The 9,187-nt window shown below is 42.3% G+C and overlaps 1 pseudogene; it reads right to left on the bottom strand.

Annotated features, from left to right (window-relative positions):
• Positions 1–6,926: 6,926 nt before the first annotated feature.
• Positions 6,927–7,045, bottom strand: LOC133375779 (5S ribosomal RNA; annotated as a pseudogene).
• Positions 7,046–9,187: the final 2,142 nt, after the last annotated feature.

Below are 9,187 nucleotides of genomic sequence, written 5' to 3' on the forward strand. Positions count from 1 at the left end.
GGTGGCCCTGGCTGTCAGTTTCTTCCTCCTCCATAGTCTCAGTGTTACCTTTGTAGACCTCAACAGGGAGGAGGATGGGGACAAAACTAGATTTGTCTCCACTTCTCATTGGCTCTGAGCCTGACTTGATCTACTTTTGGTCTTTCTGCTTTCTGCCCCACTCATCCCAATGGGCACCAGCCCCCATGGTTCACATATCCAGCTGGGAACCATGCTTTTGATAGAAAGCCTCCAATAATACATGTGCCTATAGCCCTCTTGAATGCTACAAAAGGGAAAAGGAAAGAGGTATCGAACGTATGATGCTGTTTACTTTTACCGTTTTCAAACTGTGTCACAAAAGTAACAGTTTCATGCCAAAAGAGATTGTTAGGGAATCTGCTTTAGCAGTTTGCGGGGGTTGGGGGTGGCAAAGGTGACTTTTATGATTATTTATTTCGTAGTTTTATTTATTGCCTTGGGGCTCAAGCACTGAGCCTTATATAAATCTGTAAATATATTTTTTAAAGATAAGAGATATTTTTATGGGTTCTTTCTCTTTTTTAAAAGAAACTTTAAAGGTGTAAAAATCCATTGCTGGGATACATTTTTCAAACCCTGCTGTCAGATCAAGAGCTGTTCAAAATGATGAAACTGTGAAGTTTGGAGATTTTTGTTATAAACAGAAAACAAAAGAAAATATTGCCCCAAATTAATAAAATTCAAAAAGTCACAGCATCAGAGAAAATGGAAAATCATTACTTGAGGGTTATCATTTTCTCCATTCTGTAGAGCTGTTTACAAAATCCTTTAAAATAATGAAATTATACTTTGCCATATTAGTAGTATAAGCTGAACAGGGTACAAACCTGGAGACGTGTGAAATTAATTATTTGTTTGTATATGCCACCTTAAAAGTAATCAGTTTCAAGTTGGATTATGATAAAATGCAGACCTCACCACTAATGGTAATGGGATAAAGAAGGTTTCATCAGACGCCTTCAACAGGTGAGCAGGTTTGTGCCGAAGAAGGTGGCCCTTCACTTGTACAGCTGAAAAGGTTTCATTTGGAATACAGCAGGGCCCTGCTTTTTTGCGGCCCGCTTTTTGGCATTCCGCTAATACAGCAGTTTTCAATTAGAGTAAGGCCCCACTCATACGGCGCTTGTTCCACTTTTACAGTGTTTTTCAGGCGTCGGGTGCTATTTTATTGACAGAGTTCCACTTTTCGGCAGGTTTCGCTTTTCGGCGGGGGTCTGGAACATAACCCGCTGTATGAGTGGGGCCCTACTGTATGCAAATACAACAATAACCTGTCCCCTGTGTGTCTCTGTATGAGCGTGTGCTTGCATCCAGATCAGAAGATGGTAAGCCAAGAGCAGAGAACTGTCGAGAGATCCTTCTGCCACCTGTTCTGCATTGAGAAGGACTGAATGAGCCAGCCCCAGCCTGTGCAAGGACGCAGCAACAATGACTGCTCCAGTGGAGAGAGACTGGAAGGAAGCTAGAACAGAATGAGGAATTATAGGCTGAAACAATGCAGGGGCTCATTTAAAGGTACATGCCATACATTCAGAAGTTGGCTCCGTGCAGCTGATCCCTCCCCCCCCCAGGAATTATTAGTCTGTATTGTTAACTGAAAGGATACACTTGAAACGTGACTTCAGACAATGAATTGCCATTGTTGAATCCTAGTATTTTAGTCTGCTGCATTATTTCCACTCTTCATTTCTCCTATGCCCCAATCAAATGTAGCGGTTATTGAATAATATAATAGTAAAGGTGAACAAATAGGGGCCCCCAAAAAGTCTTCATGTAGGCCCCACTGATCTTAAATCCGCCACTGATACAGTGGGTAGTCCCGTTTGTTGGTGGGTGATGTGGGCTCTCAGAAGCCTTTAATTCATTCATGACTTTTAAAAATTAAATAATACTCTAATTTCTGTTTCAAATAAAAGGGTTTTGCGTTTCATGTAGCCTGGATCAGCTCTCCCTGTTCTCCTTTCTGTAGCCTCTTCCCCCGTTATTTCTCTCTCTTGCTTCCTTAAGAATATCACCTGCCTGCTTCAATATCTGCCGTTCCACTGCTTCATCCTCTGGGGTCTCTGAACTCTCAGTGTTTACATGCAAGGCCTCATCATTCCTGATTCCTTTTTCTTTCCTATACCTCCTCCTTCTCTTCTTCCTCTTTTAAATAAAAGATCTCCTTGCTTTCCTACTTTGCCACTTTCAAAAGCCTTTGCCTTCCAGGACTTGCCTGGTCTTTAGGGACATGTCCTACTTCACATGGCCTTTAATGGATTCAAGTCTCTCTGCTCCCATTTCTGTCTCCATAGACCCTCTCTCTCATCTGTCTCACGATGCCTTTGCCACCTCCATCTTTTTCTTCTGGTAGTCACATCAAAAACCCTAAGCTCTCACAAGATACTGTTTCATCCGCCATTGATGTTCCTCTGTGGAACTGGGGGGGGGGCAGCGGGTGGGAGAGAGAGGGGTTAGAAACATCACCTTAAGACTCCTATGCTGCCCTAGTTTTTTTTTTTAAATCATTCTTAGTCTACAATGCTCAGAGTTCCCCCCCCCCAAAAAAAACAATCACTTTTCTATGGCAAAACAGAGCAAAATACAATGTCATATTCTGCCCTGGTTCCTTTTCAACATACCTTTCACCTCCATCTGCCTGATTAAGCGAAAGGAGCCAGCCTCTTTCTCAGATATGCAAATGCAGCTCCAAAAAAGCCAACACACTCACATAAACACACACACCAAGCTTTCAATGAATTGTGCAGAGATAAAACACGTCCTTTGGTGGTTGAGAGATTCCCTAGTCAGCTGGAAGCCTAATCTTGAAGGTGAAATGCACGGCAGGCCCTCCGAGGATTCCGTCCCCCTGGACAGTCTTACAGTGCTCGTAAAGTTGTCTGTTTTTTTATCCTTTTGCATGCATATCCAAAGCCTCGGCACATTGCTCATGACTATTTGATGTGCACTATAAAACACTTTTTTTTCACTTTAAAAAGGAAGAAAAGGAAGAACTCCCCAGGATATTATCAAAGAGGGAGAACCACACAAGTTGCCTTTTAAATGCCATCCTTAGTTAATATTGACACAAATTTAGAGGCTTTCGTCTCTAAATACTTCAGTCCCATATCAGGAGCAGAGGTGCAAAATGTAAAACTTGCTGGTTTGTTAGAAGCAAAACAAAAAATTATGCACTGCTCTGTTGGGAAAATGTGTCAAAAGCTTTTACAAAACAAAAGAAAAAGACATGAGGGCGAGTTTTGGAATTTGGACAGCATCCAAATGCCAATGTAGGGAGAAAAATTGTTTCTAGACAACTTCCTGACTTGCTTTCTTCATTTTGCCATAAGGCTGAAGTATTTCCTCAAGAGAGACATGTGTGTGTGTGTGTGTGTGTGTGTGTGTGTGTGTGTGTGTGTGTGTGTGTGTGTAATTTAGAGTTAAGAGACACAACAGTGGACCGAGACATTTCAAACATGGATGGGCCTGCCATTTTTACATTATTATAAAAAAGAAGAACCTCTTCTTTGTCAATTTTTGTCAAAGCAATTTTCATCACTCTCTCTTTGAATCTCTTCACAAGGCAGCTTGATCTATCTTATCATTCTCATATTTTGTCTCTCTGCACTCACCCTTGCCATGCACAGAGTTAGCATAAGATATGTATATACGATATCACAAGTGTGCTCTTACAGGCCTTATAGGACCCTTCCAACTCTACGATTCATTCAGTGGTCAGCCTGTCTCGGCACTATATTGCTTCAGACTTACAGACAGGAGCTGAAGTGCATTGAAGCCAGAGTTTGGAAAAGTTACTTTTTTGAACTATAACTCCCATCAGCCCAATCTAGTGGCCATGCTGGCTGGGGCTGATGGGAATTGTAGTTTAAAAAAGTAACTTTTCCAAGCTCTGATTGAAGCAGCCCCAGATCACCCCAGGTTAGATCAGATCTATCTGGAGCTATCCAGAGCTGTTGGGGGGGGGAGGTGTCAGGCAGCAAGAAAAGTGGGATGATGAGAAGGAGATGCATATTTAGTTAAACTCTAATTAAATACTGTGCAAGACCCCTAATTTGGTTCTGTGCTCAGATCCAGGTCAGCTCCGGATCGTCCCAGGATGAATCAGGACTGCTCCAACGTGCCAGATTGGGCCCTGGTTCAATTTTGGGAGGTTATCCACAGGCCTAGTCAGAATCACAGAGCTGGACAGAGCTTTGCAAGATCAACCCCATTGCTTGATGCAGCTCAGCCCAAGGAAATCCAAGAACTAGAGCATCTCCAACATATGGCTTTCCAGTCTCTCCCTCAAGACCTCCAGAAAAGGGGACACCAGCATCTCCTTTAGGTAACTGGTTCCATTGTCAAACATCTTACTATCAAGATGTTTCTCCTTGTGTTAAACCAAATTAGACCCTCCTGAAACTTCTCCACTGCATCCAGCCCTGCCCTCTGAGGCTGCAGAGAACAAGTCTGCCTTCTGAGTGACAACCTTTGCTAAACCAAGAGTCAGGGAGAATCATGACACGGATAGTTCTGTCCGTTCTGCACTTGTAGGTCCTCTGTTCAATATACTTTTTCTGACATAATTTAAAGTCTCGTAAGTCCATTCTAGTAGAGCGTGTTGTGTTAGGCCCAAGTGAAAATGGATGTCACAGCAGGAAATGACATACATGTTCAGATTTCCTGTGTAGCTGGCTTTATTTTTAAAAGTAATACAAGTCTATAGCATAATGTGTCCCAAATTTCTAATGGGTGTTTTTTATATAACCAAAAAAGTTGTGAAGAGTATGAAAGGGCTCAAAATATTTGTCCTCAGAGCAGCCCATCCCTTGTGGTTCTGCACGAGTACCTGTTGTAACTGTGCCTCCTAATTAGAAGGAGAATCCATCCACAACCTCAGAATGATACCATGTTTGGGGCATTTCAGATAAAATAAAATGGCAGCTGCCTTAAATGGAGAGGGTGAGAATGCAAAGATCCAGTGCAACCATTACTGCTCACCACCAGTAATACTAAATCGCCCCAACTTTCCCCTGACCCCCCCCCCCACATTTGCCTCAACCTGACTTCTGAGCCAAATGTTCTCCTTTCAGCTCAGCACTAAAATAAGTATGTACACTCATTTAGGCTCAACTCAGTCAATAAGTAAGGATGATTATGGGATCTGCCTCTGCCAAATTCTGATCTAGATTTAGAGGGTCTGCTGTGCCCTGCGAGATCAAAGCTCATAATGTTTTAAACTGTTTTGAATGTTGTGTTTTATATTGTAGTGGCCTGCCCTGGGACCTTCTGGTTAAGGGCAGGTAATACTAATACTAATACTAATATTAATACTAATATTAATACTAAACAGACCTTTAGTGTGGCGGCACCTACATTGTGGAATTCCCTCCCCTTTAATATTAGGCAGGCGCCATCTCTGCTATCTTTTCTGCGCCTTTTGAAGACTTTCCTCTTTCAACAAGCCTTTTAAGTTGAGACCTATCCCAGTCTGCATCTGTGTTGGAATTGCTTGTTAATATGGGTTTTTTAATAATGTTTTTAACCTTTTTTTAAATATGTTTTTAAAGCTTCTTTAAAAAATGTTTTTTAACGTTGTTTTGTTTAATGTATTTTAAGGTCTGTTTTTATGATGTTTTAAAGTGTTTTTAGCACCTCTGTTTGCCGCCCTGGGCTCCTGCTGGGAGGAAGGGTGAGATATAAATCAAATAATAAACAAATAAATAATACTAATACTATCAGAACCCATTATTGTTCTGGACAGACAGTTCCAGAATTTTGCAAGACAAGGAAGGCAGGGGTCCCTACAGCCTTTTCTGTTTCTTTATAGAAAAAAACAAAACCAAAAGTAAATGATATAGGATATAATTATGTTTTTTTAAAAAAAGTGTAATATACCTGTGAAAGACTCCATTTCTAATTAACCACTGAGAGCCTATTTAGCATCTGTGTGAACCCTGAGAGATTAAATACCTCCAAGTTGTGACCTAGGCTCAGGCAGGGCTGATTCACAGGTCAAGGTTTTTATTATGCCCACTCCCAAGCTCACTAAATCTGCATTCTAGCTCTATAAACTCCTCCCTCCCTGGGAAACAAAGGTTGCCTTGGTCCTTCATCACTCCTCACAACACAGACTCTCAGGTGCCACAATTCACTGTTTCCCTGCTACTTGACTCTCCCACGCTATTAACAGAGCAGCAGTTGAGGCTTAGGCATGTGCTGTTTGTCCCTGGTGCCTCGAAGCACCAGGAATGCTGAGATTGTGTTCTAGCGAAACCGCATCAGGGGCCAAAGTTTGCAGAGTCTCTGCCCATGCATATTTCCTCAAGATATCTTTTAAAAACACACACACCAAATTTTTGAATAGATTGAATAAATGTTTGAATAGATTTTGCGTATGGTTCTATAAATGGTATTGGGGGGAGAGTAAGGAAATACATAAAATGATTTTTTTAAAAAAACAAAACAAGTCTCTCTTTTTAATATATTTAGATATATATTCAAATATTTGGGGTTGTATCCAAAGTTAGTCAGAATAGACTAATTGGCTGTATTCAGCTAATTCATTGCAATAGCAAAAGCCATTGCAAAGATTCCCACTAGTGCTATGAGACTTTCCCCCCTTGCTCCCCCAAATCTGCTCCAGAATTTCAGGAGAATCCCCAGAAGAACGTGCAGGGGGGAGGAGAAGGAGATTGTTCCATAGGGCAAGCACAAATGCTTGCACTGATAGAATGATTCCCTTTAGTTGTTGTTATATGCCTTCAAATCGATTACGACTTATGGCAACCCTATGAATCTTATATATATATATATATATATATACATATATATACAGAGCTTGGAAAAGTTACTTTTTAAAACTGGATTCGTAGGGTTTTCATGGTAAGAGGTATTCAAAGGTGGTTTACCATTGCCTTCCTCTAAGCCTATGGCACCCGTTATTCCCAGGCGGTCTCCCATCCAAGTACTAACCAGGCCTCACTCTGCTTAGCTTCTGAGATCAGATAAGATCGGGCCTGTTCAGGGTAGTATGGCCATAGATGATCTCCTTAGTGCTGTGTATAATACAGCCCATTGAAATTTATGCATAATTATTTATGGGCTTTCATTACAGTGGTTTTACTGTCAGTAGAATTTAATTGGGTACAATCCATATTACATATAGCTATCGATGATGACAATAATAATAATAATAGTAATAATAAATGTAATAAATAAAAATAAATAATAAATAATAATAAATTATTCCCACTCACTTGCCATTTTTAGGAGAATGCACAAAATCTAATCCAACATTCTTAAATCCAGATGCCCTCCTGGAGTAGAATTGAAGGGATGCTGGAATCTCAGAATCATAACAAAATTGAACCAATCGATCTATGGTCAAAAGTAGAGCTGAGGACATCCCCCAATCCATTCCTGGCCCCAGTGGTGGCTCCAATGTCAGTGAGGCTGTGAATCCACTCGGGTTTTAGTCTGGACGTAGAAGGAGCTATCCAAGATGCTGAACCTATTATAAAATGGTTTTAGCACCTCGGACAGCTCCTTGAAAACCTGGAACAGATTCACTGCCCCACTGTCATCAGAGCTGCCAGTTTCCATTGCCTGGGCCTGATATGGCACTTTGGATCAGCCCCAGCTTGACCCAGGATGATCCAGGGCCGACCCACCCTAGGTTTGTGCCCTGGATCAATTAAATGAGCAGAGAGTTCAGTCCTTCAGGGTACGGCTTCACTAGCACGTTCCCTGAGAGAAGTGATGGCAAAGCAGAACCTGAAGAGGCTTCCTTCCCCTTCCCCTTCTTCCTACCATCCATTGCCTTGCCTTTTGACAGCCTCAGAAGGCTCCAGGTGGGTCAGCTCCACCTGGGGTGATCTGGGGCTGTCTCCACCCAATCTAGCGGAAGCCCAGATCAGCCTGAATTGGTTCAATTTGATTTGGTATCTGTGCTTCAACTAGATCAGTTGCACAACCCCAGTAATAAGTTGCTTAAATGAAAACTTCCAAGTGCTCAAGCTGACAAATAGGCCTGTAGGACTGTTGGCAGCAAGTGTGAGCACTTTTTGCTGATCAGCGAGAAGAAAGTCTTTTCAACACAAACCTAGGGAACAAATGGAAAAGGCGGCATTGAAATGAGGTGACAGGTCTGACATAGATCCCAAAGGCCCAAAGGAAATCACACTGTGAAGGTCCCTGCTCCATTCTTCCTCCATTCCGCTTGGGCACAACTGCAATCCACTATGGTGAACAAGAGCTTATTCTCTGAAAATGTCCAGTGCTAAGACTTCAAGACGTGACTCAGAAATTTCTAGACTCATGACAGAATTCAAGAAATAAGTGTGCTCTGCAAGTAGTAAAAGGCCTTTGATGTGCCATAAGAACATAAGAAAAACCTGCTGGATCAGGCCAATGGCCCATCTAGTCCAGCATCTTGTTCTCACAGTGGCCAACCAGATGCTTATGGGAAGCCCGCAAGCAAGATCTGAGTACAACAGCACTCTCCCCACTTATGATCCCCAGCATCTGGGATTCAGAAGCATCCTGCCTCTGACCGTGGAGGTAGAACATAGCCATTAGGGTTAGAAGCCACTCATAGCCTCCATGTATTTGTCAAATCCTCCTTTAAAGCCATACAAGTTGGTAAGCATCACTGCCTCCTGTGGGAGGGGATTCCATAGTTTAACTATGCGCTGTGTGAAGAAGTACTTTCTTTTGTCTGTCCTGAACCTTCCAACATTCAGCTTCAGTGGATGTCCATGAGTTCTAGTGTTATGAGAGAGGGAGAAAAACGTGTCTCTATCTACTTTCTCTATGCCATGCCTAATGTTATACTTTTTCATGTCATGATATACTACCTGTCTCTGTGTGGGCTACTCATCAGCAGGCATGCTACTTCCTGAAGGTACCAACACTCAGGGACATGCCATCAGTTGCAGAACTGCACCACTTGAGGCCCTCCAACTCATATGCTGCTTACCAATGGTTCAATGTACCTCCTGACTTTACTGCCTTCTTGGGGTAATGAACTTGTCAAACACAAAGCTGAGAAGCTACCGTTCATGGCTAATAGACCAAGCTTGTCTTAGTTGGTCCCAAATTGTCTGGGACTGCTTAAAGAGGTTGCCGCTCAGTGGTAGAGCATCTGCCTTGCATGCAGAAGGTCTCGGGTTCAATCCCTGGCCTC

This window comes from Rhineura floridana, chromosome 1 (assembly GCF_030035675.1).
Source record: "Rhineura floridana isolate rRhiFlo1 chromosome 1, rRhiFlo1.hap2, whole genome shotgun sequence".
NCBI classification, from domain to species: domain Eukaryota; kingdom Metazoa; phylum Chordata; class Lepidosauria; order Squamata; family Rhineuridae; genus Rhineura; species Rhineura floridana.